General features: G+C 42.7%; 1 long non-coding RNA gene across 1 annotated transcript; it reads right to left on the bottom strand.

Moving 5' to 3' along the window:
- Window positions 1–1,500: 1,500 nt before the first annotated feature.
- On the bottom strand, window positions 1,501–7,349 carry LOC146193864 (uncharacterized). Its single transcript, XR_014706495.1, has 3 exons — window positions 7,089–7,349; window positions 4,691–4,776; window positions 1,501–1,648 (listed from the first exon to the last, which is right to left on the bottom strand). It is a non-coding gene; the product is annotated as an uncharacterized LOC146193864 (long non-coding RNA).
- Window positions 7,350–9,549: the final 2,200 nt, after the last annotated feature.

Raw genomic sequence — 9,549 nt, 5'->3', positions numbered from 1 at the left:
GGTGAACAAAGCGTTTATCTACGTTTGCTTTACCAGGATATGTGGTTCGCGATTGGGGGATCCCAACAAGACTGAGTCTGCGTGAAGGAGCGGTACCAACGCTGTTTCTTCCAACCCTGCCGGCAAGTGTAAAATGAAAAGATTGTGATATTAGCTTTAGACGCGTTATCACAGTAGTGCGGATTTTTTTTTTTTTAACTCAGGCGATCTTGTTCGGCGTTGTGGCATGCATATAGCAAGATTTGTCATGATCACTGTGAACTACACTGCTCAAAATAAACCAGTGGCGAGCTTACGATGGGATTTTATTTTTTAATGTTACGCTAGTCGACCCCACGCACCAATGCACCCATATAAGCCGTATACTATCATCGTCGGGGTTCAGCAGCGGATTCTTCAACGGCGTGTACTTATGGGGGTCGAGTCTCTTCTCGGTACTCATTCGCCGAAGTCGCTTTTCGAGCTCGGGGTCCATAATATCCGTACCGCAGCAAGGGCATGAGATGTTAGCGAAAGACTAGAAATTCAGAATCGAGATCGCAGAGAGTGGTCTTCCGGGCGTTGCGGAGGGAAACTCTCTCGTGCACCTTGCCCGAACCTTGAAACCTTCGTGTTTAGGCTCCTCTTGCGTTTGACTATACGATGCCCCTTCGTGAAAGATAACGATCGATTGTAAAGAAAAAAAAGGAAGGGGATGAGGAGAAGGGGACTGCGTAGTTGTGCGCTGTGGTGTAGTTTGTCAGCCGTGGTTCGGCTTCAGCTGACTGCAACGGAGAACGCGCGCGCCGACAGGAAGTAAACAAACGCTGTTCGGTGCCCGATTATTATCCCAGCATGACTCCCGCTCTGTAGCATTTTTTTTTCTTTTTTTTTTACACCATGTGGTGTTTGTACAGAGCACACTCTGAAATGTCGCGCGAATGGAGCCGCGTCCAAGTTCACCAACCGAGGCAGCCAGGAAAGAAACACGTGAAACCGAGATGGGCGTGGATAAGAAGAAAGAGAAGAAAGGAGGGACACTGTCAGGAATGAAGAGATGGAAACAGAAAAAAAAAAGTGCCAAGAGGCTTTACCCTTCAGCAATTAGGGGGGGGGGGGGGGGGGGGGGATCGCAAAATAAACGTTATCACTCGCGTGAACTGGGCGTGAACTGGCTTAGTCGCTCAAAGTTGTGCCTCTTTATCCCTAAGCGATCAGCTGCCGATCGGAAGTGTAAGAGTTGGTTTTGACAGGAGCATAGACAGGAGTTATACACAACCAGATTTTGCCTGCGGAAAAAGCGGGGGGGGGGGGGGGGAGAGATAAACCGCAACAAGGGAAGAGGACTTCTCCAAATGGCTCACCGACAGCAATAAGAGCAGGAGCCTTCTCCGGTTCCTAACGGAAAATAATTTGCACGGGTTCTTATAATACGCCTTATGGCAAGCTTGCGTAATAAAAAAAGAAAAAAAACAGCGCGCGCATGCAGTAGTGCAACGATCGAGTGACACAGTTCGGCACAATGTTACAAGTGGCTCACAAATGCACATTTATTTTTGTCCCAGATTTTCCAGGAACAGCGGGTACAGATCATCAGCCAGCTGGATGGAATGGAAGTGGACCTCGCAGGAGATGGGCGTTGCGACTCCCCGGGCTACAGCGCCAAGTACTGCACGTACAAGGATGTTATCATTCAGACTGACCATATTCTACAATGGGAACAGGTAAGAATAGAAGAGGTAAGGCAGTGCTGCGATACGAAAATTGGCAACCTGCAATTCCTATTAACTGTGTGAAGTCAGCTGCAGTGCCCAATAGTGCGAGCATGGGGCCTGGCCTCAACTGAACGAGTCTCAGTGCAGTCTTTAACAAAAGGCGCCAATTGCTGCATATTATTAGGAGAAATTTATTTCAGCCTCACCAAGAGTGCCCTTCGCAAGTGCTGCTTGCATGTCTATATATAAAAAGAATCAAATTAATCATTATATAATACAAACAATTGAATTACAAAATGTTTCATCGTTGCAAACCATGGGGGAGAGGTACATTTGCTGACATATTATTATGTAATGAGGTTTTAATTTCATCTATCTACAAACTGCCACCCAGCTATCTGGACATATTGCAAGAGCAGCAAATCGCCCATGCAGCACTACTTTGATGCTTGGCGCGTTACTAAAGATGCATGCAGTTGCTTGCTTTAATAATTAGGGCGAATACATGGTAATAACATTATTCTATACTGCATTTACTAAGTTAAAAGCTGTGAGCAGGTCAGAGGGCTGTGAAGCAATAGAACCATGGATCCAGACAATCACAAGTCTATGTTGCTGCCCTAGGCCAGGGTAATGATGACCAGATCATCAGCATGTAGTGCAGCCTGTTGAACCACATATGCGATAAGCGTGATGGCCATGATAGACCATACAGCAAATGCCTGCATGAGCTTCTTGCAAACAGGCAATGGATAAGCAGAGGTAATCTGTTTTGTATAGGTTTTTTTGTGCAAAGTTTTTCACCTTGATGTTGTTTGGAAGGTGCACGGCTCATACTTGCGGCATTTGTCAACCAATAATAAATTTAAGAGATAGGTAATGCAAATAGAAATTCACGGAAAAAACTTTTTACACATCCGCACATTACAGCAAGACATAGCAATAAAAGAAACCCATAATGAAGTGAAGAAACAATGTAAATGTGATTGCCGAGACTGCGAGATTAATTTAATACTGAGGCAGCTTGGTTATAACGCCAGTAAGAAACACAAAAACAATGGGATGTTCTAACTTTCTTATACTGACAATTGTTTGGTCAACAACACCTCTTAGATTTCTTGTCACAGTAAAATAGCAGTACAAGACCAGGTGTCTTTTAACGAATATGTTGCTAAAACTGTTTTCAACTGCAATGCAGCTGCTGTAAGCAGGTTCAGCATCTATGATCGACTACAATACACACCAACACTACCAACTCATCAGTCAAATATATATATACTGTCGGCGCGTTGTTTTTCCTTCCGCTTTGCATTTGATGCTCTTTATTCCAATAATCATCATAAGAGAAATTCCTGTAAATGTCAACAGTATAAACATGAAAAAAAATGTTTGCCTTGCACTCGCAGACTGTTCGCTCCTTTAAATGCTATATATATATATATATATATATATATATATATATATATATATATATTATATATACATTTTTTTACAGATTCATGTGCTTTCAGGAAGCTAAACTGCATTCTCATGAACTCCCTGTTCCTGAAGGACATTCGACAACTCTCCCCTAAAGCCCAAACATCCTCCCTTGAATCATTTCATAATTTCGTCATCAGATTTGCTCCCAAATCAATTGCATACTCGGATGATGGGATGCAAGCAAGGTAAGTTGAATGAAAGAAAAGGATACGACATTATTTTTTACTCCAGTGCCAGTACGCATTCCAACTTTTCTGCATTTTCATATGCAAACAATCAATCCTTGCATGAAGCATTTAATGTATGTTCATAATATTGTCATTGTAAAAGGAACAGAGGCCAGAGGAAATAGAACTCAGTAAAAAAAAAAAAAAATCTGAAGTTCATCTATGAAAGCCTGTGCTTCATTCGCGCCATATCCTTTTCCTCCTTTCGATTCTTCAACTTGCTAAGTAGCCCAACTAAGCAGATCGCGTTTAGTTAATGCTACAATAGCCACTACGACCAGCACTCCCCTTAGTACAGTGCTTGATCTGGAGCTGTCATGTTATCAGGCCAGGTAATATGAGACCTTACAATTACGACTCACAGGAGTCAATTCTGACATCTGCCAAAAAAGGGCACTCACTAAGCCAAGTGAATCCCAACTCCTGCTCAAAGTATGCACCCAATGAGAAATTTTCCACAATCCTTCCATCCTGACATTAAATACTCTGCTGTAAAATTAGCTGAACCTATCTCGTGTCTTTCTCTTCGAATCTCAAGACTGCTGCCATGTCAAAGGTAGTTTTCATACATTTTGAGGAAACTGCGGTGCACACTTCTGACATTCTAAGAATGCTTCATATAATATCATAAAAACATATTTGCTGGCATGGTAGCACTAGCCATTCTATAATCCCCTTCCATAGAAAAAGTGAGACAGGAGGCTGCAGACTGCACAGGCCATCTAAGGGTCCTCATTGGAAGTCACTGCTCTTATGTTAGAATAGGCAGATGGGATGACATAAAGAACGAAGTTGAGGACAAGCATGAAGCGCAGGCTGAAAAAACACCTCGTCTCTCTTTTGTGTTCCTCATCTTAGTGCAGTCCCAAGACAAAGGCAGTTTTTAAAGGACTGGAAGTTATCAGCGCAAGTTTCCGACCCCTCTAGAACCATCTCGAATGTCCCGAGGCTACTGTATTGAAGCTGCAAGAATGCTCAGGGTTCACTTGACCACTTGAACTAATGATGATCGCTAGAATACAACAGCAGGGAGAACACAGGTGATTCATGATATGATGTTGTATAGCCCATGTCATACGTTCATTTTGCTGCTTGGAGATCATTGCATCACATTCTTAATTCTAAAGGCCCTGAACATAGTAGCTAAATCAAAAGCAATTTCTGCTGCAATGTTGTGAATATAATGCATAATGGTTCCTTATGGTAGCCTCTTCTGTATAATTTTGCTGGTAGGCAACAAGAAACACATTTTTTTTTGCAAAGTATGAAAAATTAATTCATATTTACCTTCTTTATAGGTCACATCTGGCTGTAATTCACTTTAATGAAAATTCCTCAAGGCTCCAGGCAAAGACAAAAAAAGGAGATGACCGCTGGAAAGTAAAGATGGCAAAAGCAAGGAAAGGACATTTCAGTGTCGCTCCAGTGAAAGCGCAGCCTACGTTTTGTAAGTTCAAAGTTTGTTCTACTTATAATATTACACGAAAAACTAAGCGCACTGTTGTAATCTCGATGACTATTTCATGCAGCGTACGTCCACAAGCTCCTCCAAGATGTGGAGAAACGGTCTGAGGGCTCTTCGCACAGAGAGACAGCTGCAAGCACAGCTTCAGAGCGTCACTTTATGACGGATGCCTATGAAAGACCGTCAAAAGAACTTATTGCTTCTCACAGACACATGTTTGCTCTTCACAATCACTAGTCAATTACACAGTACAACTGTCAGTGTGCTTAACCTAAATGCTAAACAGACTGGCATCATTTTTTAAAAATACTCAGCGCAACAAACATAGGACAAGCAAGTAGTCGGGAACAGCGCTGACTATCAACTGCATGATTTATTGAAAGAACACTAATATATACAAAAATGCTCTGACAACCAAGTGCGCATGTTCGCAGATAAAACAACATTTCAAGTTTTATCTGCGAACATGCGCACTTGGTTGTCAGAGCATTTTTGTATATATTCGTGTTCTTTCAATAAATCATGCAGTTGATTAGTCAGCGCTGTTCCCGTCTACTCGCTTGTCCTATGTTTGTTGCGCTGTGTATTTAAAAAAAATGATGCACCAACTAGCTCAACTCCAAGTTCTTTTGAGACTGGCATCAGTGCCGCAAAGCATTGGCCACTGTAGCCAAGAAAATTGTTTCAATATGTTTGCTGCGGCTGACAATAGCTGGAGCGCAGTTTCATATGACTTTTGTTGTCTGAGTGAGTGCAATCTTGTACCCATATCTCTGCGTTTTCCTTGTGGCTGCGGCTAAGCAAAAGTGCACACAAAACATGTTGCTGTTTGCTTATCGCGGCAACTACACATGGTGTGCGACCGCTCGCAGGCCTTTCAAGTATTAGATCAAAGCTGCCGCTTGAAACAAAAGTAAAAAAGGCAGAGCAACTGTGGGTTCAAGGTGTGTAAGGCTAGATTGTGAATAATTATGCCAGTCAGAGTTTTTCAGCTTCTTGAGGCCAAACTAGAAGTAAATGGAAATTTCAAGTGAGCCGGCTTCACAAGTGACCATGTAACATCTCTCTTTTCATGGGCTTGCTGTTCCCCATCCGTTAAGCTACACAGCTTACAAGACAACAGTGTAATTATGCCGATTATTATTATGTGCGCGAAATAATACAGTGTTCTTAGCGGCAATTTAAACTGCTGAGCGACTCAATCAACTTCATTCAGATTTTTTTCCTACTGTCGACAGAAAAACAAATGCTAAGGTAGGAAAAAAAGGCTACTAATACAGTAGCTTGATGAGGTTTTTACCCCTGTTTGACATGGACGACAGACAGTCATATTTTTACAGTGATCTGCTAGCGAAAAAAACAAAAAGATCAGCAAGTAAAAGAAATGTGCAATATGGACAGGTGCTGTGTCGGAAACAAAGTGTGAGAAATGTACATCTATTTACATTCACTTGCCACTGACTCTTGTACAAGTATCTTTAACGCGCAGAACATAAAAGAAAGACATGGTGACAAAAAAAATATTAAAGTGTCACATACATTCGAATGTACACCGGCTCAAGCATAAGAAACAACAAGGAGGTCAGTTATAAAACTAAGAAAGCACAGTTTTTCGCCGAGGAGAGCATTTCCTCTAGGAATAATCTCGAAATAAAGTCGTTTTCTTTGTTTCTTCGGTGCGTCCTCATCACTGCACGTCATGTGAAACCTGACAAGGGCCAGATACAGCATGCGTATCCTAATACTACATGTTTACCGCGGCGGCTTGTACCTCTCCGGCTCTACCGCTCAGTCGTTTGTAGTGAAACTGCGCACGGAGCTTTGATATTACGGTAAACTTTATTTGCTCGTAGGAAGTTAGGTAAGGGTGCTTAATTCGTTGCTGCTGCGTACAATGCAAACCCGCAGTCTGTACCGGGATCGGGGCCGAAAGAAGCCAACGCCGGCGCACGATTCCGCGGGTTCGCGCACGGCCGAGCCAGGTAGGCACAGTTGTCTTAGGTAATTTACTATAAGGCAAAAGTTTATAACCTACAAACTTACTACGAGACAAAATGCAACCTCCGTGAGTAGTTTCACGCAATCAAGTCAGCGGTTAAGACGGTAGGATTTTAATAGCCGCCACAGTAATGATGCATCACAGATATGACTAACTTATTGCACCTGTGAAACCATCGCTTATCTGTGCGCTATGTTCAAGCTAGTAAACACATTACTTACCAGCGTATGTTGTCGCCTTGACTTGATCCGAGGGGCGTATTTTGGTTTGGTGGACACGGGAACGGAGCAGCGGTTGCCTCCGAAATTTTGCTGCACTACGTAAGGCGCAGTGGATTGGGGCCCGACATTTAAAGCACAGACTTAATGCTGTAAACCTGTAAGCCGACTTCGAAGTTCATTTCGCATGGGCGACACAAGAAACGAGAACATTCACAGGCAGAAAGTGCCCCGCAAGTACACTGCAAGGAAATGAAACGAGACCGCCGCTTGCGACCGCGCCGCGATTGCCGTGGTGCCTGCGCAAAGGGCAAAGCTGCGCGCGTGCGCGCGCGAGACCGGAAGTGTAGGAAAAAAAAGCTTTGAAAAAATGTTTCTGTCTACAAAACATCCTAACTTTCTTTCCTGATAATTAAAAGTTAAGCGTATTTCAATTTTTCTGGCATAAGCGATAGTTTAATGGCTGTGCGACGTCGCAAAGAAGCAGACCAATAGTCATTCGAAAACGCATGCACGTAGCAGCGTTGCACAGAGGAGGAGGACTGGCAAAAGTCCAAGGAAAGAACGCGCCAACTTTCGAATGCGATGGTGGGACCTGCACTGCGCGTAGACGTGTATTATTGCGTTCAAATGTGTATCGCAGCATAATCTAGCGACTGAGATAGTTTGTGAGGAGTGCTCGGGAGGTGTTTGTGGGCCCCTTTAATGCAAACGCTCAGAAATCGCATATTCCCGTTTCTGTTTCGAAATACCGCAGCTACTAAAACATATGCCACCGCAGACTTCTTCATATAGCAGAATCCAGTTTGAACAAACCACTCTATGCCTGCTATGCCGTCTGTATGCACGATAGAGTTGTGTGAGTAATTTGGTTCTTTTTTTTTTTGCTTTTAAACCTCTGTCGCGGTGTCTCAATGGTATGAGGGCGCTCGACAGCTGATTTCGAGAACGGGGGATTCAATTACAACCGTTTCGAAAGGCGTTCCTCTGCTGTGGGATTTGACTGCACAATAAACAATCCCCCGTGGTAAATGTGTTAATAATGAAAAAAAAAGACACCAAAACCAGCTTCTGCAATCATCCGTCATAGCCAATGCCGCTTCATGCGTTAAACCCGGGCCAATATGCATTTTTTTCTTGTTGTTGTTGAAGGCTTCTATGCATCCGTAAAAGTTTTAGTGAGCACATTTTTCTTTAGAGAAGTGCTCGAATGTTTGGGAAACATATTCCCTGCACCTAATTGTTACCCTAACGATTACATAATACACCTAGATCAATGTACTTTACTGGTAGCCTTATTATAATCATAATCCCTTTTCGCCCAAGTGCTGTCTTCCGGCAAAACTCATTTCTGACAAGGGGAGTAAAACAGCTTCATGCAGGCTTAGATATCAGTGTTTAGTTCGGGAATAAATACATTTTTATAGTCACATGATAAGATGAGCTCCATTTTTTCTAAATCTTGTGCGAAGTAAAATATTAGGGTTGCTTCCAAAACAGATGCCGGATATAACACTCTATATATTTCTAATCCGGCATCTGTTTTGGAAGCAACACTAATATTTACTTCGCATAAGATTTATTCATTGCTAAATAATTAGTTATGAAGAAATTTTCAACCTGTAAAATTGCTTCCCAGAACATGACAGTGCCCAGGCGCAGTTTACAACGATGTCTTCGCAGCGAGTAATTCGTAGCTTGCACTTTAACGTTACTGAAAATTAATCGCTGATTATTGTAAATTCTGTCAAGTGTGTAAAAGTTCTCTCACAGGGTGAAATTTGTTCGCATTGCAAAACAAAACAATTACACTACTAATTTACCGTTATATATTAACATCACACACATCAGAAATTCCTTATACTTTCCTCGGTTTCAGGAAATCATTTACAGTTAGTGGCGCATGCATTAATACACTATCACATTCTATGACAGTGGCCGCAAAAAGCATATCGGCAAATTCAATCCACTTAGCGCTGTACACGTGAGCAATCGCTTTCCCGTGCAGCGAGGCTTCCTGTATAGTGTCGGCGTGATCTCATTTTTGGGGAATACTTGTGCGTGGTTGTCTGGGCCAGAGTTGATGTGCACTCAGTCTAAAGCAACTCGCCATGCAGTGCGCTGCCAATGCTACATTTAATCTGCTTAATCCTCGAGTGAAGTACGATTTAATGTACCAGGCTTTCTCGATTCAATCTAAATTACTGCTGGTCGGACCACGAACCTTGTATCTGCGTGGGCTTGACACTACATTCGCAGGTCTCACTCGCATGAGACACGCGAAAACTGTTTAAAAGTCGATAATAAAAACAAAGCTGTCATTAGGCAGGCCCAAGCATTAGGCGCGTGAGCGCGGTACAGCGCAAGAAACGTGCAAAGTAAACCTAAAGACTGGTGGTTGCATGCTTTGTTTTCCTAAAATCCGCTCTTCTGCTGCATTGGCGAAATCCCTGCATTTTTTTCT

Source organism: Amblyomma maculatum, chromosome 4 (genome assembly GCF_055883805.1).
Source record: "Amblyomma maculatum isolate TAMU_Amacu chromosome 4, ASM5588380v1, whole genome shotgun sequence".
Lineage (NCBI taxonomy): Eukaryota > Metazoa > Arthropoda > Arachnida > Ixodida > Ixodidae > Amblyomma > Amblyomma maculatum.
Note: the sequence above shows the minus strand (reverse complement) of the source record. Positions and strands in the feature narration are given on the sequence as shown.